Source organism: Chelonoidis abingdonii, chromosome 25, assembly GCF_003597395.2.
Source record: "Chelonoidis abingdonii isolate Lonesome George chromosome 25, CheloAbing_2.0, whole genome shotgun sequence".
Lineage (NCBI taxonomy): Eukaryota > Metazoa > Chordata > Testudines > Testudinidae > Chelonoidis > Chelonoidis abingdonii.
Window position 1 is genome coordinate 12,287,342 of NC_133793.1, and position 24,641 is coordinate 12,311,982.

Consider the following 24,641-nt stretch of genomic DNA (forward strand, 5'->3'; position numbering starts at 1 on the left):
TGACGGTAGCATCTGGGCATGAGAGCTCTGGGACTCTTCCAGCAAAGAGCTCTCCCCTCTGAGCATTTCCACTCCATGTGCTGTTCCCTGTATGACACCTGCCAAGGCGTCCCCCTTATTTGCCGCATGGCCTGCTTGGGAGGACACCTCTGGGAGTGATCACTCATGGCAGCAAATGGGGATGAGCTGGGAATTGATTTCCTTCAAATGTTGCAGGGGAATGAAATGTGTATCAAAGCGAGACACCGATGGTACAGGCAGGTGCTGGGAAAGCATCCTCAGTCCTGATCTCTGCAGCCCCCTAAATCCCAAACTCCCTACACAGCTCTGCCAGGGCTCCTCAATCCTGAGCTAGTCCCGGGTTCCCCCTGTGCAGCACAGCCGCTGCATCTCACTCCTAGCTGGCAGCCCCCAAGCTGTTCCACTGCCGGAAACTCTCCTGGATAGACTGCTAGCCCCATAATGGTTCTCACTGGCAAATACAATGCACACTCATCTCTAGGACTCAGGCCAAGTCTCTCTTGCCCCATCCTATTCTCCAGGCCGCACGCCAAGTCGTGATGCAGCTTTTCTCTCAGCCAGCCAGACTAGCCCGGCTTCTTGGATGCAAAGGGAGTAGCTCTGATGCAGGCACCTGCCCCTTTCCCTCTAAATCCCTCTGTTCTTGCTAGACTGGGTAAGCAGGTATGAAACAGAGGCAGCATCAAGGCACCGCGTCACTCATGGCAAAGCAGATAAGAGAGCAGGGAGGTGGTTTCTGCAGCTGAGCGTGTCTCTGGGGGCAGAAACATCCTCACAGGGGGATTTACCACCTGTCGCCTGCTCCCAGGAACAGGCACAAAAGGGGCGTCAGAGTATGTGTTGTGAGCATCAGATCCTCTTCACAGCGGGATCCAGACTCGCAGGGACTGATTCTTGTCTCCATTACACTGGCGCAAATCCAAATTAACTCCATTGACTTGGGTGGAATTACTCTGCATTAGCACTGGTGTCCACACATAGGCCCGGGTTCGGTCCTGGTGCCAAGCAGATGCAGCTCCATTGATTTGATTACACCAGGATGAAATTTGGGCCCCAGTATTTCAGTAGATTTCCTTGTGGATGCTGGACAAAGTTAGCCCGAGATTTGCCCCTGTGTTTTCTCTCTCTGTCTGTCCTCTTTCACCCACGTGCGGCTCCAGCTAGGACTCCAGGCAAACAGCTGCTTCTGCAGAGCAGACACATACTCTTGGCCAATTAATCTTTCTCTGGTGATGAGAGGACTCCCTGCTGCCTGCCATGTCCAGGGAGCCCCTCTTCTGTGTGGGCAGCCCGCATGCCTCTAGCACACTTCCCACACCTTGGGAAGGCCACGACACTTGCCCACATGACACAAGGGGGCCATGACATGTGCCCAGGCAGCAGCGGGATTACGCCATCTGCCCCACAGTGCTAAGTGCTTCTGAAAATGTTCTATAATTAACAAGGGCTCCTAAAACTGGTACAGGGGCTGGTGCCAAAAATCCCACCAGGGTCTCCTGTCACGCTGACAACATCTGCCATATTGATTGCAGATCTCTCTGCCAACCGCCTTCCTCCCCCATGATCTTCGCCACCCCCGCTGGGAGCCAAAGGGGGCTCAGCTGCTCTCTAGAACTCGAGCATTGCTCCCGCCCACAGCTCAGCTGCCGTTCTGCTCGCACCAGGGCCAGCATCAAGATCCAGGCTCTGGGACTGAGCTGATGGGCCCCACCCACTGGGTAGCAAACAGATCGCCGCCCTCCTGGTGGTTTTATACATCACATGACCTCCTCGCCAGCCAGTCGGAGTTCAGGATTGGCCATCGTGCTTAAGCACTCTGTTTTGCTCAGCATCACCTGGTGAATTTTGTGCAATGAGGGAGAGTCCTGACTGGCTGCTGAGGGAGTCATGCCCTCCCGGCCAATTAGCATGAAAAATAGTGGTGAGAATATTAACTCTTAAAATGACAGCAAGAGAGACTGAGCACAAAGCTACTGATTAGCATGAGAGCTCCTCTTTGCTACACGGGTCTCTGGCCCACACGGCTCACGAGATGACCTGGATTCCTTAGCATTACCACTAGTGACAGTCATTCCTTTGTCCAATCAAACAGGATGTGCTGTCTTCCAGTGCTATGGAGTTTCGGCTTTATTTTTACACTAGTGCACAGGACTCTGTATTTTACCCATCTATACAAATTTTCATGACACTTTTGCAGTGAAAGATACCACCCACAAAAAAATACTTTTTCCTGCTCTAGCACCTTTCAGCTAGGCACCTCTGAGTGCTTTACATAGTATGGCGTACTGGCACCTCTTTCCTTCTTGTCCCGCATCTCAGCTTGCTTAATTTTTTTTAAAGTCTCTAGCTTGTATGGTTGCAAAGAAAATGTCAAAAATGTGACCCAGATGTGAGTGAGGCAGAGAGATTTGCTTGAGTTTGCAGAGGACATGTGAATTGTCGCATTCATCTCAGTGAGGTGCTAACTCTGATGTGCAGTGATGATCATGGAAATGCCTGTTTGTTAACTAGGTTCCTCACCTAACAAAGGAGAGGGTGGGTCCCAGATCTCCATTGCTTTCTGGGAACAATTTCTCATTCTGGTGTCACAAGCTGGGTGGCGTTTGGGAGATGCCACCACTTATTTTTTTGTCTCCCATCAAGAAGGACCCTGTCCTGAGAAGCCAATCAGAGCCCTGGGGGCTAGTGTGGCCCCACTGAGGGGAAGCCAGGCTCAAAGCACCCTGTGGAGTTCAGAGAGCTGCATGAGCACATTGTAAACAGCCACACAATCTACTTTGAGCAGCCTCTTGTTCTGGTGACTCACATGAGCAGAGCTAATTTTGTGGGAGGAGTCTGGACAAGTACCACTTTCTGCCCCTCCCCCCATTCAACCCCTGCTTAACAAACATTAGTTAACCTCACAGCCACCATAAGGAAGGAAATACTGTAAGGCACTGGCTAGTGTGGGCACCACTGCCCTCTAATGGACCAAAGTGGAACTGCTCAGCCATGTGTCATGGACCCTATTTGGCAAACAGCTAATGGAGATTCTCATCTAATAGGCCTGGGCTGTTGAAGCAAGAAAGTCTGAGTTCTGACCCTGCTGTGGCTGTTCAGTTCCTCATGGACATGGCCGAGCAGAATGCCGGCTGTGACATCCTCGGTGACTGGATTTGTCAGCGTATCACCCCCATTTTACACACAGGGAAGCCAAGGCTCAGAGAGGGAAAGGGATCTCCTGATTCCCGCAGAATCAGTAGCACAGCCTGGAACAGAGCCCGGGGGCCTGGCTTTAATCATTGCTTTATGGTCCAATGAAAGCTCCTTTGCTCAGAGGCCTCCACTCAAAACTACCGAGTGGCTGAGGAAGGAGAACAAAAGGTTTTATGTGGGGTCAGCTCAATTGGGCCAAACGCTGTTGGGCTGCCGCTCGCTAGCTCGCCCCCCTGTTTGGGTTTGTTTTGTTTTCAGCAGCCCTTTCCCTGCTCCATCAGCAGAGCCATTCACTGAGCGGCCGGGCCTCAGCTGATTGGAAAGTTCATGCACAAAGCTGGTAAGTCCAGAGGCTGCTGCAGCAAGCACTGGGCCAGCTTCACTTGGGCCCGTGAGCACAGGCAGGGCTCTCCACACTGCGGGAAGGGCCACTCGGACACATCATTTGCCATGATCACCCTAAGTGCCGAAGAGGGATGAATCCTATTAGGGCATCTGCTGGGCAGGCCAGGAGAGTTGTCTCTAGTGCAGTTATTAGTGCATTAGTTTTAAATGGGCCAAACAATGGGATTTCACCACTTCCCTTGGGAGGTTATTCCGCCTTCTCTCTCATCTGAGGCTCTCCCAGCATTTCTAATGGTCATTTGCCTTTTCCAGCACCTTCTATGGAAGGTCTCAAAGGGCTTTACAAAGAGGACTGAATTACACCTCACAGCCTCCTCTCTGTAACACAGATAACGATATTTATCTCCCTCTTGCAGGCAGGGAAACGGGTCCGAGAACTGAAGTGACTTGCCGGTGGTGATGCAGCCAGTGAGTGGCTGAGTTAGGAAAAGCACTTGGGAGGCCTCACTCCCTGGGGAAAGTTCCTCTGAAGAAAATCTAGGTCGCTGCACAACGACTTGGGAAACTGAAATTCTGGAGAATGAAAATTAATCAGTTTCCAAGGGGAAAAGTAGGATTTCATTCCAGCAGCCAAGATTTTGAACCTGCAGTTAGGCTCTGGTGCAGCGGAGCAAGCTGCTTTTCAAATGTGCTGAGTGCCCGGCAGTGTCGGATGAAGCCGGTGGAGTTACAAAACCAGCAGTGATGAAAGGACAGTAAGGCCCCGAGTAAGCAAATAGAGCAGCTGTTCTGCACCTGGCAGCAACTTACACACAGCCACCCTGATCCCTTAGAACGTGTCTGACTGAGAGAGGATTGCAACAGTAAATGAGTAGGAGCAACCGTAACTGCTCTGCTCCTGCTCTCGCTTACCCCAAAGATTCTATGGTGCCCTGTATCAGGCCAATACGAGAGCAAAGCAGGTGTGCACCCCCTCTTCCCAGCTATAAATGACCACAGATTTACACTGGTGTAACTCTACTGACTTCAGTGGCATCCCTCCTGCTTTACACCAGGTCCGTTTTCCTTAGAAGGAGAAATCAGTGATGCAGAGTCAGTTTATTTCCTTGGTGTGTACCGTATTGTTTATTGGCTCTATCTACATCAGTCCTGGAACAAAGGTGGCTCCAAACAGCATGCATGCCATCACCCCCCTTTCAGAAATCTCAGCCTGTATGCCAATTCTGGATTCCCAGGAAGCCACTGTGCCCCAAGAATTTGCTGCAGTTACAACGATTAAAACTGAGAGATAACTCTTGCTGTTTGCAGCAACTTCCTGCAAAGATGAGTTCCACAAAACCAACAGAAATCAAAGGCTCAGGAACTAGGAGTGTGAGGGGGTGGGGGTGCTGCCCTATGACTGGGGCCCAGCACCTTGCTCCCTACTCCCGACGCTCTGTTTCCGGGGTCCTGGCCACTGGCTCTGTGGCCAGAGCTCTGCTACTGGCCCCACATGCAGGGTCCTGGCTGTGGGCCTGCCCCCAGCCTTTGCCCCCTTGCCCCTGTCCGGGTCCCCCCTTCCTGGAGACACAGCACTGCTCCCGGCCTCAGCTGGGGGGGTGCAAACAGGGATAAGGGGGCTGGCTTTCAGCACCCCCACTATTAAAAGGGTTCCAGCATCACTTACAGAAATACAGCATTTCTTAGAAGACTGTGCACTGCTCGCAGAAAAATAACTAGCAGGACTGTGTTACAGTCTAATGAGTGTGATCTGCCCAGTGAGGGGATGCAATAGCAGATGCAGCAAGAAACGTTGACCTGAGGGTGCGAGGTAAAAGAGGGGTATGTATGTGTAGTGGGGGAGCTAATTTATTTGCCCTTTAACTGCTCTCCTGTTAGTTACTACCATGGGAGTTGCACTCCTTCACATCAGTTCTCCCTTTGGCCTGCTCTGCCCGTGGTATCTAGATAGATGTTGACTGATTCTTCCTTATGGCAAGGACACTGTGTCCACATAGCTGCAGCCATCATGCAAGATAACTTAATAAGTGGCTGCAGCAGACACTATCTGGCTTTTGCGAGGCCAGACCTCATTTGGTGAGGCCATTAGACTTACCCTTGGTTGATTTCAAGAAGGGGGCTGTGGACCTTTAACTTTCACCTGTGCCATTGGAGACGGGCAACATGGGGCTTGATTTAAACTCCCTTCTGAAGAAAGACACATCTAAGGTCCTGTCCACACAGAAAAGGGAGTACATAAGGGCTTGTCCACACGGGAAAATGATTTCAAGCCTTAAGAGACAGTTAAGAAGTGGCACCTGCTGTGCTGTTTTCCCTTGTGATTGGTTGGTGTGCACAGGGGCAAGTCATGCTTGAACTGGAGCTGAAGTTTGGCATTTCCATCCTGTGAGAAACGCCAACACTGGTTTTCTTCCCAAGTCAGGAGGAGAAGCTGAAACGCTGAAGGCTTTTGCGCGACGAAACGTTCCAAGCCATTTCCATTCAGAAATGTGGAAGAGTTTTCTTTCAACATTTTCCATCACAATGGGATGTCTCACGTGCATGGTGAAGTTATTAACATTGTAACAAATCCATGGGGCACTTAGGATAGTTGTTCCTACGCTGCATGTGAAATTTAATGCAACAACAGCAGGGATAGAACCAGGGCGCAGATTGGGAGGAAAAAAATAAGCCTGGGATTTTGTCCTGGACTCCACCGTCAGTTCAGGGCCCACCCACTTGTGACATCAAAATCAGCCTCCTTTTCAAAACCTCCAGTGAAGCTTTTCACAATACTCCTGTGAAACGCTTACGGTGCTACTCACAGTCGGCTGTGAAGAGCTTCATAATATGATGGTCTCTCTTCTTTCTTGAATGCTTTGGCCAATAGTAAAATTGTTAACAATGCTGGCATTTAAATGGTCATCACTGGACTTCAGAGACAGCTTCCTCTTGAAATGAATAGAAGCAGGTCACTCTTCTCTTACGGCTGTAAGGTTCTCAAACTGGGGGTTGGGACCCCTCAGGAGGTCACAAGGTTATTACATGGGGGGTCGTGAGCTGTCAGCCTCCACCCCAAACCTTGCTTTGCATCCAGCATTTGTAATGGTGTTAAATATATAAAAAAGTGTTTTTAATTTAAAGGGGGGTTGCACTCCTTGCTGTGTGAAAGGAGTCACCAGTACACAAGTTTGAGAACCTCTGTGTTAAACTATCTTCAGACTCATGCAGATCTCACTGTTCAGTTTACACTTGTTTCACACAGCATACACTGCTGTAAGGCTGTCATAACAGAGTGGTGAATCAGGCTGTATAGATGTAAATGAAAGTTTAGCTCAGGGTTTCTCAAACAGGGGTCTCTGCTTCTGTAGGGAAAGCCCCTGGCAGGCTGGGCCAGTGTGTTTACCTACCGGCTGATTGCGGCTCCCACTGGCCATGTATCGCTGCTCCGGGCCAATGGGAGCTGCTGGAAGCAGTGCAGGTTAAGGGACTTACTGGCTGCCGCTTCCAGCAACTCTCATTAGCTCAGAGCAGAGATCTGCGGTCAGTAGGAGCCGCGATCGCCGAACCTGCGGACGGGGCAGGTAAACACACTGGCCCAGCCTGCTAGGGGCTTTCCCTACAGAAGCGGCGACCCCTGTTTGAGAAACCCTGGTTTAGATTCTGAAGCACAAGAGGCACAGTCAGCAGAAGAAAGGGCAGTCCAACCCCAGAGTAGGACTCAGATATTTCCACTCCAAAAGCACAGGCCCAGCATTCCACTTGAGCTAGCAAAAATCTGTTATCTGTTAACAGTTTAGGGTCATAGTTTAGATGAGATCAGCTGCCATTTAGGCACAAAAATAAATGGACAGATTTTTCCAGAGAGGTCAGCATGCGGGTAGCTATTGGGAGCTGAGGTGTTTGAAAATCTGGGCCCAATTATGAGTGCTGAGAATTTAACAATCTAGCCCTGAGCTCTTCTGAAAAAGCCAACACTTAGAAACCTCGGAGCATTTCTGATTCCATCTTGTTGAGAATTGTGCTGCACATACACACTAGCAAGCACATGACAGTGTCATGTAGTTCTACGTTTCCTTTTCTCTGGGAGATTTCAAGACATGTTATAAACAATATTAACCTCCCAAATGTAAGTCAGTCATTATGTAGTCTCATACACGGTATCAGAACTCTAAACTTAGTATGGAGCATGTGCTAAACAGAATTTTCCATCACTAATTTTTTTTTTTGCAATATGAAAAGATACAACTTAATTTGTTATATGTCTAGGAGCTTTTTAAAAAGTTTTTACAGCAGAAAAATATTTTTTGTGTGCCCTTTTCATAACTCAAAGGCCAGTGAATGGATTTTGCTCAGTTTTGAAAATATAATAATCTTTGATCTGAAAATAGATATGGAAAATTCTAGGCCAAAATGTGAAACTTTTCAGAAAGTTAGGAGTAACTGGAAGCAGGGGATTTACAATGAAAGTTCCCCTGTAAGCTCAACTACAGCATCTACTATAAAGCAATAATACAAACCGCAGAAATGCAGCCACCTCTGAGGAGAAAGGGGTCAGCACAACAGTTGGCGAGGGCAGCAGGAGCAGGATATTTCAGCAAAGGAGACAGTGGCACAGTTTTCTTATGAAGAGATCATGAAATCTTTAATATTCACACAGACCACCTGGAAGGTCTCATATGAATGACTCACATGGAACAGCTTAGGTACTAGGGAAGGGTAAATGGTGGAGAGTAACTTGCTGGGATAGGAACCTCTGAGTCCAAGAAGGGGTAGTATTTTAAATCTGCATCTTAGGCCACTATCCCATCACCTATAACAAGTGTCTGATATCACAATGCTTTGGAAGGGGTGTACCATTTAATCAATTAGCCCTGACCTGGGACCAGGGCTGGCTCCAGGGGTTTTGCCGCTCCAAGCAGCAAAAAAACACCACAATCTCAATCTGCGGCAATTCAGCGGGAGGTCCTTCGCTCCGAGCTGGACTGTGGGACCCTCTGCCGAATTGCCGCCAAATAGCTGAACTTGCTGCCCCACTCCAGAGTGACCGCCCCAAGCACTGGTTGCTAAGCTGGTGCCTGGAGCCGGCCCTGCCTAGGACATCTCTTATGAACAATTAATCACAGTATCATGGAATAAAGGTCAAACCATTATAGCTTAAATGAGTGCTATGACAGCAAGAATGCTGTAAACTGAGTACTGTGGTATCATTGTATGTAAGAAGGATGGCCACAGGGCCACCCGGGGGGGGGGGAAGTGGGGCAATTTGCCCCAAGCCCCGGGCCCCACAGAGGCCCCCACAAGAATATAGTATTCTATAGTATTGCAACTTATTTTTATGGAAGGGGCCCCCGAAATTGCTTTGCCCCAGGGCCCCTGAATCCTCTAGGGAGCTCTGGATGGCCACCTACAAATACTTCCAAGTTGCAGTGGTGCTATGCCGAGGACTGTCCTGCCAGACCTTTAAATGATATGTTCAGGGGTGACACTATGTGGCAGCATGGCCTCTTGATGTTACAATGTGAGAACCTTCATCCTCCAGGAGTCTGACAGGCAGGAAAAGAGATTCCAGACACGTTCCGTTTCCTCTAAGTGCAGTTCCTGCATCCCTCTATCTTAGAGGTGAGGCCATGGTGCAGTCTCTTTTGGCTGGATACGCACCCACAATTGTCAGTTGAGTCCATAGTTTAGGGGTGCTCCTGGATTCCTCACTGACACTAAGCTCTCACATGGCATCTGAGTTAACGCTTTCTACCATTTCCACCCGGCAAGGAAACACCATCCCATTCCATCAGATGATGACCTGGCTTTGGTGATACAAACCTTTGTTACCTCCCTTCTAGACTACAGCAATGCAATACCGATGGATGTGCAGCTATTGGTCCTTAGGGAATTCCAACTAGTACAGGAGGTGGTCACGTAGCCTCAGCAACACAGGCTACCATGAATACATCAAACCTGTTGCTCATTCTGCACTGGCTTCCCATAGAATATTGAGCCAAGTTTAGGATTTTGGGGCTTACTATCATGGTGTTCAATGACCTGGTCCCAGAAAACTTAAAGAAACCTAAAGCTTTGGGATGAGCATCGTGATTGACTGCTCCACTCCTCAGGCACGATGGAACATCCTATCACAAAGGTAAAACGCTATGCAGAAGACAGAACTTTGGAGGGGGCTGGTCTGAGACTGTGCGGTGAAATCCCACAGGATTAAAGGAGCACCCCAAATGGCCACGCCTTCTGCTCCAAGTGCCAGGCCTGCTTCTTCAACTTGCCTTCTCTAACACACGCAAAGCAGCACAGATAGACGTGTGTTAAAATCTCCCCATCAAAACACTCCACTGCACACACATTTATCCTCTTGCGGGGAGGATGTGAACCATCTGTGAAAGGTGTTAGCCACGTTGTTTAATGCATTATTGGAAGGTGCTGAAATCCTACGGTGAGAACGGAGGGACAAGAATCTAGCTGTCTAGAATAGAAGTGACAGGTCCAGGAATAGCTTGTGGGTAACCCACCGCACCCCCATTCCCTCCATGACGATGCCTGGTCACAGCATCCCTGCCGGGTACCGTGATGCCATTGTTGGGCCATGGCTGCTGGTGGCTGGACTCCTGCTAGCCCAGCTGATGGCGACGTTGCTCCCACTGAATTAGGGTCTGTTGCAATAACCAGGCCGGGCGAGAGAAATTTGGGGCCCCAAAACATTGTGCATGCTGAGGCCCTGCCCTCTCTCATTGCTCCCACTTCCCCCAGTGACCTACGTTCTGGGGCCCCAGGACAATTGCCCCCCTTCCCCCAGCCCTGGCAATAACAGCCCCCAGCCAGGGCAGAAATCCCCCTCCCTGGCTGGCCACCTGGCCAGAGCTGCCTGCTTTGGCCCCGCCCCCGCCCCCGCCCCTGACGTCACATCTCCACCAGCCTGCCCCGCCCACTACATTGGCCTCTCCGCCCTCCCACGGCTGATAGGCGGCGCGGTAGCCATGGCGAAGGCCCGGGGCGGGGCCAGGCGATCTCGTGACGTCAGACGGGGGCAGGCTCCGAGCGCGGGCAAGGTGGAGGGATTTCGGAGCGGCCGGTGGCGAGACGCGCCTCCGACAGGACGCGTGGCCAAGGGGGGGCTGCCTGCCCCGGCCCGGTGTGCGCAGGCCCAGTAACCCGCCGGGGGCAGGGACCCCTGGAGGGCCTTTGGGGTTGGTGACCCCGGCAGGCCATTGGGGGATGGGCAGGAGGAGTGCAGGGGCAGGGCCCCGGGGGGGCAGGGGGCAGGACCCATGGGGGCATGGGCAGGGGAGTGCAGGGGGCAGGGACCCCGGGGGAGCAGGGAGGCAGGGACCATGGAGGTGGGCAGAGAGGGTGCAGTGGGGTGGGGACCCCGGGAGGGGGCGGGGCAGGGACCCATGGGGGTGCAGGGACCCATGGGAGGTGGGCAGGAGGAGTGCAGGGGGCAGGGACCCCGGGGGGGCAGGGGGCAGGGACCCATGGGGCATGGGCACCATGGGAGGGGGTGCGGGGGGCAGGTGACCCGGGGGGGCAGGAGGGCAGGGACCATGGGCGCGAACGGGTGGGCAGGAGGAGTGCAGGGGGCAGGGACCCTGGGGGGCAGAGGGGGGGCAGGAGGAGTGCAGGGGAGTAGTGACCTCTGGGGAGCAGAGACCCCTTTGGGGGTGGCAGAGGGCATGCAGGGGGGGCAGGGACCCCTGGGAAGGGCAGGAGGAATGTGTGCTGGGGCAGAGACCCCTGAGGAGGGTAGGGGGAGTGTGGAGGTGCAGGGATCCATGGTTTTTCAGAGGGGAAGGGAATTATGGGGCTGAATCTCTGACCAGAAAAGTCACCTGGGGCTCTGGGAGTCAGACCCCCAGAATTTCTCCTGGGGACTAGCAGGGAGATTGGGGGAGGGTCCTGAGAGCTGGGGAGGAGAGTTAGAGGGTGCAGGAGAGAGAGAGACCCAGGGAGGCTCAAAGGAGTGAGGGCTGGGTGGGCTAAGGGCACCCAAGGGGGAATGAGAGGCAGAGGGGGATTGCAAAGGGGAGAATACCTAGGGGAGGTGTGTGTGGGGGAAGAGCCCAGGTCTGGGATTGTGTTTGCTGTGCCTGCAGAGGGATAATTTGCACTCCCCCCACCCACCCCCGCCTGTCTGCTTGCCTTGGTTTCCTAGTGGGGTATGGGGAATTGGAGGGGAAGGGGAGAAGGGATATACCAACAGTGACTTGTTGCCTCAACTGGGGTATGCCAAACATGCTAGTGGTTCTGGGAAGACTTGAGGGCTCGAATGACTTTGCATCTCTGGTATTTTGGCTATGTGACATTTGCCATTACTCAGCAGTCACAGGGAATTGCCGTGCCTTGTAAGTGATGCACTTAGTTTCTAACCCGTAGCCAGGATCCTGTCTGTATGTGTTCAGCTTTTTCAGGATATTTTCTAGTTTTCCCAACTTTATGCACAAGGGGCTGGAAAGTTCCTGCATGAATTCTCTGCAATGTGGCATCAACTATTCTAGCCGATCATGCCATCTCCAGCTTTCTTTCTCTCATCTTCCTGCATCTCCCCTTTCCCCCTCCCATATAATTTTCTTTGCTTGAGTGCTAATGTTAAAATGCACTGTGAGTTTGCAGACTTAGCAGGGCAGGGAAGGAGGCACTCGGAGGGTGAGCAGGAAACCGGATTGTTGTGTTCAGAGGTACGCTCGTGCCAGGGCAGCACTGCGGAATTTCTCTCTCCCTGTCTGTCTCTTGGAGAACAAACACTCCTCCTTCTGGCTGCTTGCAGACATAAACCAACCCAACTTCAACGTGTTGTACTTCATCCGACAGCCTCTGGAGAGGATAAAATAAACCCTGCACAGGTTGCAAAGCAAACTCTGCTAAGAATGCAATAATACTTTTATCTTCAGCTCTGAGTAAATTCAGAAAGGCTGACAAATAACTTGTGGTGTAGATAGCTCCGGTGACTGAGCTGTAGATAACGAAGCCTGTAAAAACTTAATATTTGGTGAGAAGTATGGCAGAATAATTCTGGGAGTAATGTATTCCAGTGTTGGATCAAGGAGAACAGGGGTTCTCAAATTTTTGTGAAGTGTAAATAACCTTTTAATGGAGCCATTGGATTATACCTTCCCTCTCACAGCATACCTGTGACAAGTTCAGTAATTGATTGCAGGGGAGAGTCCTGTTTAAAATACATTCGGATGTATTTTTAGCATCACTTAATGTGATTGATCTGCTGGAGATGTGGGGGAGGTAGAGCCAGTACCATGTGATTAACCGTAGTTCTAGGGCCACCCACAAATATTCCATGCATTATGGTTTAGGCTGTGTTGGTATTTGTATCTTGATGCCATGGTGATTGGGTGTGTGATAAATACCTATGAATGTTTTAAATGGCATATTGATGTATATTTAGGTTATTTTACAGTGTTGGTATATTCCACATACTTACCTCCACCTGAAGATGCACATTGCATATTTAATGGTATATTAACTCTTTACCCAGAAGGAGTCTTCAACTGACTAGCTTCCAAACATGGGGCTTGACTTTATTCCCCGGAGGTGTTGAGAGCTTGCTCCTTTTTCAAGAGTTGTGGCTGGGCACCCATGAAATCGGGCCCAAAGTTTTTTTTTCAGCTACCGCATTATTTCTCCCTTTGTCCTTAGAATAAATACAGGCAGTCATGGATGGAAATGCCTCGTGTAGTTTCCTTACTTAGCTGTTAAAAAAAACATGTAAGCTCATTGTAGCTTGCAGGAGAGAGAGACATGGCCCATGTGATTTAAACAGGTTGTTGAACCCAACAGTTTTGTCCTCCTGCCAGTTGCTGTGCAGAGAGGTCTGGACAGATGAATCCCATTGCCACAAAACGAAGCAAGGGAAAGCTCTGTCCATCCCCAGCCCTCGCCCGTGCATGGAACGTACAGCCCAGTCCTGCACCACTAAAGTCAGTCTTGCCGTTGACTTCAATGGAAGCAGCAACGAACTCTTGCACAAAGAGAGAGGCTTTGTGGCATTAAGTTTTCGGTGTGTGTGGTAACCATCTGTCCCAAATCTGGACCTTAGCGTACAAAATCTGGGTGCTTACTGTGAACCTCCCCAAGCTTATACCCAGCTTGGATCTTATCTCGCTGCCACCAGCCGAAGTTTTCCAGGGTTTCGGCCCCCTCGGGTTCCCCAAACCTTTCCTTGGGGGACCCCTCCAAGACCCAGAGCCCCTGGGTCTCCTCTATCTCATCCCCCAGCTTCCCCCCCTTTCCTGGGTTAGCCGGTGCGATGCTGTCCTATTCCCTTTGAATACAACCAGAGAGGCAATCTTGCTTCCCCGAGGCTATGCATTCAAACCTAGTCAGCTCACACAAGAGATTCACCCCTCCCTTTGTCCCGTAGCCTTTTCCCGCCCTGGGACAATAGGAAAGTAAGACACAGAGCTTGGGCTTTTCCCTCCCCCCGCCTAGCCTGTCACAGATATAACAGAGCTCCGGGCACAGAAATTCCTCTCCCCTCTGCCTCACTAGGAAAAGAAACTCCCACAAGTTTTAAAAAGAAACTTTATATAAAAAGAAAGAAAATACAGAACAATAATACTGCATTAAGAAACTCAATACAGGAATATGGCTTATAAGAAAATAGGAATAAACAGTCTGATTTAAAAGATAGCCCAATTAAACCAGTCCAGCAAATCAACACCCATGTAAATACAAATCAAAGCACATCACAGCCGATTACTTTGGTTCCTTTGTACTCACACTTGATAGTAGAATATTTGAAAGAAGATGGAGTTAGAAGAAAAGCTTGTTTACTCACAGCCGAGGAAAACAAAAAGACACAGAACAAAGCCAAAAACCTCCAGAGGTTCCCACCCTTACTTTTGAAAATCCGGTTTCCTGATTGGTCCTCTGGTCAGGTGTTTGGTTCCCTTTGTGAACCCTTTACAGTAAGAGAAAATTAACCCTTACCTTACCTATCTACTTATGACGGCGTGAATTCCAGGCTGCAGTGGGACAGGGTAAAATAGGTTGCTGTGGGGAAACTTGGAAGGCCTGGTGGGGGAGGGGTGGGCATGAAGCCATATGGTAGTGTGTTGAAACTGCACTGCCACCCTCGCTGCCTTTGTAACCCATCTCCTGGCCTTATAAACCCTTACATGGGGTGCAGCAGGGTGTGCAAGGTTGCTGCGCTCCAGCGTGGGGGTGAGTGGATGCCATGTGAGGGAGAAAACTAGGTTTAGTGCTAACTCATCCTTTAAATGGATCAGTCAGAAATTTTGAGCCCCTTCTTGGCTGTTCCTGGGCTGGTGAGGGTTCAAAGTTCAAAAAAAAAAAGCGGGGGGGGGCAGGGTCATGTCTGGAGAGGCTCGGGGTCAAGGACGTTCCTCCTTGTGCCAACGGGACACTTGTTACGCTGCAGTGAAAAATCTGCATCTGACCCATGCCAGCTGGCTTGCGCTAGGGGGCTGTGTAACTGTGGTGTAGATGTTTGGGCTTGGGCTAGAGACTGGTCTCCAAGACCCTGCGAGGTGGGAGAGTCCCAGAACTGGAGCTCCAGTGTCTAAAGCAGTTAAACAGTCTGCAGCCTGAGCGCTGGGAGCATGGCATGGGCCAGCTGCGGGTGTCTAATTGCAGTGCAGAGTACCCCTGTTACATGATCCCCTCCTAGTCCTCATTTCTGTGATCAGGGTGGAGAAACTTGGCAAGCATATGCAGGGCTGAGGTTCCCTCTTTTGCTCAGCACTGCCCTTCCTTTATACAGAGCTCAGCATATGCCCTGGGCGGGATGACGCCCAGTACGTGCATTCACAGAAGTGAGAATGTTGAGACTACAGACCTGTGTGTGGGTTGAGAGAAAGGGAGTCTCACTCTGTTTATTTCAGTGTGTCGCTGTCTAAACAACCACGTTTGATACATTCTTGATTTGGTAACAAAAATGCAGGGCTACTCTGGTGGGCAGTCATTGAACTCAATTATAGTTCTTCCTCAACCTGTTTCTTTCAAGCTTGGCAGCTCCCTGGCATTCTTCACAAAGGGCTGGGCACATGCTGCTTCGAAACTGTAATGCTGAGTTACTTAAAAAATCTGGATTCCTCGAAGCATGAAATGACTCTTGTGTTTTGATCGTGTTTTGAATTGTTACTTTCTCACTTGCCTCTTTTTTTTAAGCAAAACTTCAGCTCAAAGGCCAACCTTTCTAGTGAGTGCCTGAAAATATTGGCTTAGAGTGAAAGTACTTTCTGATCCGTGGCTTTAGCGGCTAGCGTGATGTTATCATACCTGCCGCCTCTTGGATTTTAGTTAGGGAGACATGGCAATTGTCTAGAAGCGATCTCTAGTCACATGACATTAGCCAAAGCGCAAGGTGTGCCTTTGGTCAGTGTGTTCATTTGAAGTTGATGGCTGACCTGTAGAGGGCGCTTGGAGGATAACAGAGATAGTGGTGATTGTGTTCTAGGATATGGTGGTTTTTAAGCTGATGTGTAATTAAACAGTTGTTCTTTGGCACTCCTGATGGCCTGATCTATATTTACTATCTGACTAGCTGTTGGCCAGAGGAAGAAGGTGCAGGTGTGTGAAACTATTGTTTTCCTTTTTCTGATATCAAACTAGCCATGTTCTACAGCTATACAACTTGTTTTACATTTGAAGTGACAGTTTAACTCTGGCTATGCCAGTGGTTCTCAAACCTTTGTACTTGTGACCCCTTTCACACAGCAAGCCTCTGAGTGCAACCCCCATTATAAATTAAAAACACTTTTAAACATGTTTAACACCATTATAAATGTGGAGGCAAAGCAGGATTTGGGGTTGAGGCTGACAGCTTGCAACTCCCCATGTAATAACCTTGTGGCCCCCTGAGGGGTCCCAACCCCCAGTTTGAGAGCCTCTGGGCTGTGCAATCCCAATCAGCTGCAGAAGAAAAAAGCTAAAAGACTTGATCACAAAAAGTCCAGGAACTGAAGGGGTTACTAACCTCCCTTTGAAGGCTCTGAAAGTGACTCTCAAAAGGCACCATATGGTTCCATGTCTGTTTCTCAGGGCCCCGCTTCTCAAGTGTGGTCTGTTTAAAGTAAAACTCTTCTGTCAGAAAACTTGCCCAGAACTGTGCGAGTCAAACACCTGCTGCAGGCAAGGTAGCCTGCTATAAACCGTGTTTTGTACTGGTACATCTGGTTTTAAGCAGGAGTCAGTTGTGCTGCTGTAGATAACAGGTTACCCTTTTCATGCTAGGGGTTGGCGCTAGTCGATCTGTGCTGCGGGCTGCCCTTGATGGCTGGGCTCAGGGCAAATCTTCAGGGTAGACAAGGCCTTAGAGTTAATAGTTCTGTTGATGATAAGGGGGGAGTAGACTCCAACTGTGTTGGCTCTGCTGGGGCTGAACTGTTCCTTAAGATGCTAAAGTCAGCTGATCTGCTCTGTATATGCATTGCCGCGCCTGCTGAGTGAAGAGGTGCCATTCTCACATAGCCGCAGCAAGTCTAAAAATAATTGTAAATCAGCTGACAGTGTCTGAGGCCAGTGCTGCATGGAAAACTGTCAAAGGGTGCGTGGGGCCCTGGCAGCTCTTTCTGCTGCACGCACGCCTGAAATCAAATACCTGTGCTCTTCATGAGACTATTCCTCCCATCACCGCTTTGCCATGCAGGCAGAATCTGGCTGTCTTAACCCTGTGCCTTGCTCCCCAGGCTGTGGCTGACTTGCTCATGGGTCCTTCATGCTGGAAGGCCAACTGGTTCAATACCTCTGACTGCCCTGGCTTTGATGGTATTAACGGGATAAGCATGATAGTTCCCTGCTACTTCTGCTGAGTGTCATGGGTAGAGCATTATCCTTGGTAGGTATCTCTACTTGTATGGAGGACTGGAGAAGACACACCACGCTGGCAGCCATCAGAATTTCTGTCTGGAAGAAAGGCCTGTAGTTGGTGGCAGGATCTCGGGGGTCGTAGAGTCTGTTAGGCTTTGCCCACCTGGAAGTGGCAGTCCTACCCAGCTTTCTCTCCCAGGGAGCTAGGGCATAGGGCTGTTTGCCCACTAGAGGCTGCTCATGAAACAGGCTGAAGGAGCTACTTGTGTCTGGCTTGGACTGTGAACGTGAGGGTCTCCAGTTCCCTGCGCTGTGAACAGGAGCCTCTCACATAGAACATTTGGGTGCTTATTCCCCAGTAGTTCTTCCCTCTCGATCACCATCGAGGCAGCAGAGGAGTGCCCCAAACAGCAGAGCTACAGAGAATGAGGAGCATGGTCTCTTTTCAGGACTGCATTAGAACTCTGCACCTCATTACGGCTCAGTTAGAAAAACATAGGGGGCTTGGGATTCTGCCAAAACATATTGCTAAGGGGAATTGATTTAGAGGTTTGGGAATGGATATGGAGCGTCTCTCAACTGGGATGCCAACTCAAATCCAGCCGAGGTTAGCGGTGACTGAAAGACATTGCTGTCTGATGGCTTTTTGGTGGCATATGTGGAATGAGTTTGTTGGCATCTCCTTTAATTTCCTAGTGGACAGATGTGCAGATAACAATTGTCTGACACTAACTGGGCACTCACTGGCAGTTGTGGCAGAAAAGCCAAGGATTGGATGGACCATGGGGACAGAATAGATGTTTAACGCCCAGGAGTGGTCTCTCTGTAGGCTAGAGGGTGTAACATACTGGCATGGCAATGCAGAAGAAGCTGCTGTGCGCTGTGTCCTGTTTGCATACACAAGGGACCTCACTTTGCAGGGCAGTTATTTGGGTGCCTATTACAGTGTAAAAGTCACATTTTTAGTTTATAGTAAAAAAAAAAATTACTATTAAAATAATCTGGGAAGATAATTAAATAGCAGTAAAGGTAAATACCTAGTCCACTGCTGCTTAGTAGTAATTGCAATCTTTAGAGTCACTGGCAATATATTCAAACAGCAGCTCATGGTACAGAACAGCAACGAGGCACCTTTTTTGCACATACGTGTACTTTGTATAAAAAGAGCTGTATTGCTTTTGTTCCAGCATTGGCGTAACGGAAGTATGAATTCTGCCAGCTAGCTTTGGGGCGGAAACAGGCAACACTGCTTGTGGAAGGCCAGTGCTTTACATAATTTGGGACTTACAGAACAAGCTCAGAGGCTTGGCAAATCCTGTTTGCTATAGTCACTGCTTGGGTTCACTTCCAGATTTCTGGGCTGTCTGAGGAAGATGCAAAGAGCCGGGTCAGATGTATGTGGCATTTAGTCCACCGGCATTCCCCAGATGAAAGTATTTCAATGTTTCACAAGAGATTTTGAGCAGCTTCATGCAGCTTTATAGGGCTTGGTCTCAGGACTGTTCCTCTATCCACTTAGTGGTGTTTGTTTTTAGTCGCTCTGATACCCTGGAGAAAATTCTGAAAGGTCACTGTTGTGTGTGTTGAGGAGAGTGTGTGTGTGTGTGTGTGTGTGTGGGGGGGGGAGTGCAATCATATGGGCTCCTATCCCAAGTGCGTGATCAAATTTAGAAAGTGCCAGTTAAAAACTGGCCCGGATTCTCAGCCTCTTCCACCTTGTGCTGAGGCCAGGAATGGAGGGTGAAGATGGCATCAAGTCAACGTTGTGTTCCCTGCAGTGTGGTCCCTGCCAGGGCCAGGCTGGCCCCTACTGTAAGTTAGAACAATCCTAGGTGGTGATGGTTCTAAAAGGCTGCACTTAGGTGCACTTCCTTTGGATGATTGTCTGCTTTTGACATGTCCCTTACATTGGGGATTGGCGGGGGTGGAGGGCAGCATAGATCCAGTTTTGGTAGCTGTAAGCCAGCTGGGAATCCTTTTTTACACCTGGCTGTTCCCTGAGGGGCCGTTTCTGGGGGCCAGAGTAGCATAAAGAGGCTGAGGTGTGAGAGAACTAGGCTTCTTGCATATAAAAATCATTGGAGTGGAGCAGATTTCTGGGGTGCGCGCTCTTTGACTGCCAGACACCTTTGATTCTTAAGTATCAGAGGGGTAGCCGTGTTAGTCTGGATTTGTAAAAGCAGCAAAGAATCCTGTGGCACCTTATAGACTAACAGACGTTTTGGAGCATGAGCTTTCATGGGTGAATGCTCACTTCGTCAGATTCTTAGTTATTTCAAAATCTGATAACTAACATTTGCACATGTAGTTTCTTGCATCTGAAGGATCTCAAATGTTTTACAAACACCAATTAAGCCACCCAACACCCTGTGAAATCAATTAAATAAAAGAACTTTATTAAAATGTTCTTTGGTCCTGCTTGTACTTTTAAATAGGTAATTAGGAAATCGTTCCCCTCTTTCTTTTTAATTTATGAGCTTATTCCTTGTAAAATATAACCCTCTTGCATTGTTTTCAAACAAGCCCAATTCTGTGCTTCCCTGGTACGTAGTAAAATAAAATTGGGAACCCAGGCATCCTGAAGACATGAATAAATCCTCTTCTTATAGGTGATTTGTAACTCATTTCACATAGGCTACTAGGTGGTCATTACTTTTTGCCACAACTGATTTGAGCCAAATTTAAACAAGTAATCTAGAGCTGTGTGCGCCATTACCAATGCCTTGAGCCAGCTAGTACTGCCAGCTGCAGCGTAAACTAAGTGGCTTGTGAATAGTTGAGGATGTTGCATTACACGTTTACAGGCGTAGAAGACGACCACCGCAGAAGTTGTGAACTCACTGCAGCCCTGTCGTGAGACTGATACCTACCCTGGCTTCTGCAGAACTCCAGATCTGCCTGGTATAGGAAATAAGGTTGACAACCCTCCAAGATTTGCCGGGAGTCTCCCGGAATCTGCCTCCATCTCCCGGGGGGTACTGAAAACAAGCCAGGAGATTTTAATAGGATGTTTTAAGAAAATGATGTGATCATGCTGGGGAAAAAAAAATTCTCCCGGAATAGCTTCAGTCAGAGTTGGCAACCCTAATAGGAAACAGCAGAGTGGCTTGATGGCCTGAAGTGCTGCTACAGGCGTTAATTGCATTGTTAATGCACTAATGCATTTCCATACTTAAAATGACTCCTGACCACATGTAGCAACCAAAAAGTGGGAGATAATGGCTCTATACCTTGAGGCAGATGGCAGCTGATAAAACAAGAGATGGGGAGGCAGCGTTGCCTAATGTAGCCAGGACTACTGGCTTCTATTCCTAGCTTGCTGTGTGACCTCGCTTAACTGCTCTGCTTCCTCCTTTGTCAAATGGTGCTATCTCTTGCCTCTCAGGGCTCTGTGAGAGGATCAATAAATCAGTGTTTAAGGGCTTTTCATTTCTATAGCCTCTATATCCAAGAATCTTCGTGGTGGTACATTTTTTTTTTTTAAGTTAGCATTTGACATGTCAGCAAAAGAACCCTTCAGAACTTAGGCTCCTTTGATTAGTAACGATAAATCTCTGATAGGGCCAGGTTCTATCCTAAATTACACCCACGCAACTCACAAATGTCAGTGTTCAGCACGGGGATAAATGAGGGTAGAAACTGACCCACTCTTCAGCCACGTTGTGCTGTAACATGTCTTTCTCTAGCACTGTTAATATTGTGCCGGTTGCACGTGTCGGTGACGTGGAGGTAAACCTCTCCCGGATGGTACGGATTGTCCTCATCCAATATGCAGGCTTGTGCGTAGCCTAATTCCAGGCTGGCAGATGGGTCAGTGCTGCTTCGGGATTTCCTCAGATGTAGGAGGGAGGCTTTAAATAAAAGAAGGAATCGTTTGTAGTGAGTTGCATAATTTGAAACCAGCTTCATGCAAACACTGACTGGCTCTGGCTCAGCAAGAGAGACTTTCTGTCCAAAAAAAGTTTATTAAAAATCACAAGTGGTACAAAATAGGGTCTTAAAAATCGAGCTGTAGTAGCGTTACTGAGACTTGGTATGTGATTGATTAATTTTTTGTTTTTTTGGGTAGCAAACTTCCCAACGTGACTACCGGTGATTTTGGGTGCCTACCATGAGACACTTTAAAGAGGCCTGATTTTTCTGAGGATGGGTGTTCAGCATTCTAAGGTGTTTCATGTTGGGCAGGGCACCCAGTATCGTAGTGACTCTTGAAAATCTTGGCTCCTGTATGATGACCAAGGAATGCAGGCAAGATAGCTCTGGCTCGGGCTAGCTCCCTGAAGCCCTCAACTCTCCTATCCTCAGTCCCCAGCTCTGCCAGTCTATCTGGGTCTCTAACAGCAGAATCTGCATATTTGTGATCTGGGCAGAAAACTGGTGGCAGATGTCTACTTAAGAGTAACTGACAGCTCGCTTGTGGTGAGCACCTGTTCCTTATCATGTACTTCTAAAAAGCACCTGAATGTGCACGTGGGGTGCATGATGCATCTGATGAAGTGGGTATTCATCCAAGCAAGCTTATGCTCCAACATGTCTGGTAGTCTATAAGGTGCCCCGGGACTCTTTGTTGCTTTTTACATGTGGGGGTTGATGAAATCCTTCCAAGCAGGCAGTCTACAAGGGAGAAAGGAGATCGTAGAGCGAAAAATCAAGCCCCAATTTGCCCAGATATCTTCCCTTAGCATCACTGTTTTCTACAAATAATGACATGGCAGTAGCTTGCTTCTGTAGGGTTGGCAGCAATGAGAATTCTTGTAACTGACACTTGGAAAGCCAACTCAGCAGGAACCCATGAGCTGTCACTCTGTAACATGTTGTCTTTTCCTATTTTAGGAGTGAACCCTTTTATTGTTAAGCTAGTGAAGCATTCACGGCAGCTTCTTCTATAGCAAAGGGTGCAGATCGAGCAACGCTGGAGGAGAAAATCCAGAATCTCTTCCCCAGCACAGCATTGGCTCTGTTGCTTTCTCTCTTACAGTAGCTACTGCATATATTTCTGCCACCCAATTGCTAAATGTCTGTAAGTGGTTCCTGAAAACACTAAAGAAATGAGAAAACAAATGCCATGTACACAGTAGCTAATTCTCCCTTGTAGCTTCCATGCTGCCTTCCTTTTCTACGCACCTCCCTGCGCTCTGTAGTTCAAGTTAGTTACAGCCCTGAGCACAACAAATAATGATTATATACAGACGCGCTCGGCAATTGAATGAAGAAGCTCATTTGCACAGGGCCGTTAATTCCCTATATGTGTTAAATCTCTGAGACCATCTGTGTCCCTGCCTAGGCTGGGGAGATGATAGAACTCTCGGGATTTATTCCAGGAGGTGAACATGAAGAGTACTGCCTGCAGATACCTTCCCTGGGTCAGAGGAGGACAGCCTCATTAGCTTTGGAAATAGCTGCTCACATTTTAGTCAGGCTGGCAGCTTTGTAGCTAGGAAGTGCCACTGGGATCCAGGATGTGGGTTTTCAGAGAGCCAGTGTACTGAAAATAAGAGGGAGAAACATACAGGCCCTTGTTAGCACCTTCCACCCAAGGATCTCAAAGGGCTTTGCTGGTCAAAGACCGAAGTCTCATGACACCCCTAGGAGGTAGGTAAGAATTGGTATGCTCTGCTTAGAAATGGGGAAACCGAGGTGAAATGACGTGTCTGGGATTGAAGAGCAAGTGTGTGGCAGAGCCAGGATTAGAACCCAGGGGGCCTGTCCCCCAATCCTTTGCTCTATCTGCTAGAAGCACTGCTTCCCTGACTTCTCATATGCTGTGATTTTATTGGAGAGGGAGAGAGAACAGATGGTCTTGGCTTAAACGAGGTGGCGGGGGGCAGATGGGGACAGGACGAGGACTTAAAACAACTGCATGTGTGAGACCAGCCCTTCAACAGTGAAGTGTCAGTCCTTGATTGTGCTGCCTCTGCCAGGGAGCAAAGGGCTCGGATTGCTTTGGTCACAATTGAGTGCCTCCGGGTAGCTGACACTTGGAGTGATGACAGACCCAGAGAAGGCAGTGCCCAGAGAGGAGGTGCAAATCCTGGAGGAGGAGGAGGACTGCTCTATTCACAAACCAGAGACACTCTAAATACACGGGGCCTAGTGCGGTACAGGCAAGGGTGCTGCTCTTTGGGGATCTGTGCCTGGATTTTCCCCATTACATCTGTTCAGTTGATCTAATCTGAAGACATGTGCTTTGCAGTGGTCACATGCCCAAATATTACTCTGCATCAGATCGCTGTACAACCAGCCTGTTAGTCTGCAAAGCACCAGGGTTGTGTGGGTCTCGGCCTTTACCAGGGATGAAACAAGGCTGAGTGCAGCTACTCTTCCTTCTTTCCTTTGCTTTTGGGAATTTAGTTTCCCTTCCTCAATAGCTGATGAAATTATGACTTGCCAGGCAAGGGATCTGAGCTGGGGTCAGTAAATGGAGACGGGGCCTGGCATGGGAGTCTCTTGAACACTTGGCCCTCCGGCTAGTAGATGCAAGGGGAGCAGCATCTGATGGGGAAGAAGAGATGTCACCTGCCTCTTCTAAGCAAAGTTTTTACTATGGGGTAAAGGTCCACGGGGCAGAAATTCTGACTTGTCAGCTCTCTCCCCTCCCCTTGTGCCCTGTAGTGGGGTGGAGTCAGGGTGATTCTAGGAGAGAGAAGGGGGAATGTGGGCTTGGATGGGAGTGATAGGGAAGGGTTGTAAGTGTGTGTGTGGGAGGGAGAGGCAGCCCCCTCATGCCTGGTTTCCAGTTTCTGAGTGTGGGCTTTTGTTATGGCGAGAGAGAAGGTGCTTTACATTCCAGATACAAAGCAGGCCCCTGCATTGCCTATGCCCTGGATTTTATAATGAGGCTGTAATGTCCACGCCAGGGAGGAACTGTAGGTGGATGGAGGCAGCTTGTATCACAGGTCCTCTTAGCTTATCTGAGGTGCCTGTTAGCCTGAGGACGTCTGAGTGTCTCTCTCTTCCCCCCTACTCCATGGGTTGGGCACACTGCCTCTGTCCTGCTTCACTTGGAGGGTCTCGGACCTGGAACTAGAATCAGTCTTAAGATCTGTATCTGAGGTCTTGTCTACATGGCAAGTTGCTGCACAGCAAGTGAGGGTGTGAATCTACAGCACAGCAGCTTGCTGCATGGCAGCATCTCATGTGAATATTGCTTCTCGGTGTAAGTCCTGGAGTTTGGCTTGGCATGCTTTGCTTGGACATAGTGGTACATCTGGTGCTCTGTCGATTCACACTCTGTCCTGCGGGGCAGTGGCTTGCCATGTAGATGAGAGATTGACTCTTTGAGGCAGGGACTGCTTCATTGTTACGTGTGTGTG

The 24,641-nt window shown here is 49.2% G+C and overlaps 1 protein-coding gene across 1 annotated transcript in view; it reads left to right on the plus strand.

The window, feature by feature from the left end:
- Window positions 1–10,563: 10,563 nt before the first annotated feature.
- Window positions 10,564–24,641, plus strand: part of EPB41 (erythrocyte membrane protein band 4.1) — a 156,516-nt gene continuing 142,438 nt past the window's right edge. The window contains exon 1 of the mRNA XM_075060946.1: window positions 10,564–10,693. The gene's annotated coding sequence lies outside the window, so the exon portion shown is untranslated. The remainder of the gene's footprint in view (window positions 10,694–24,641) is intronic.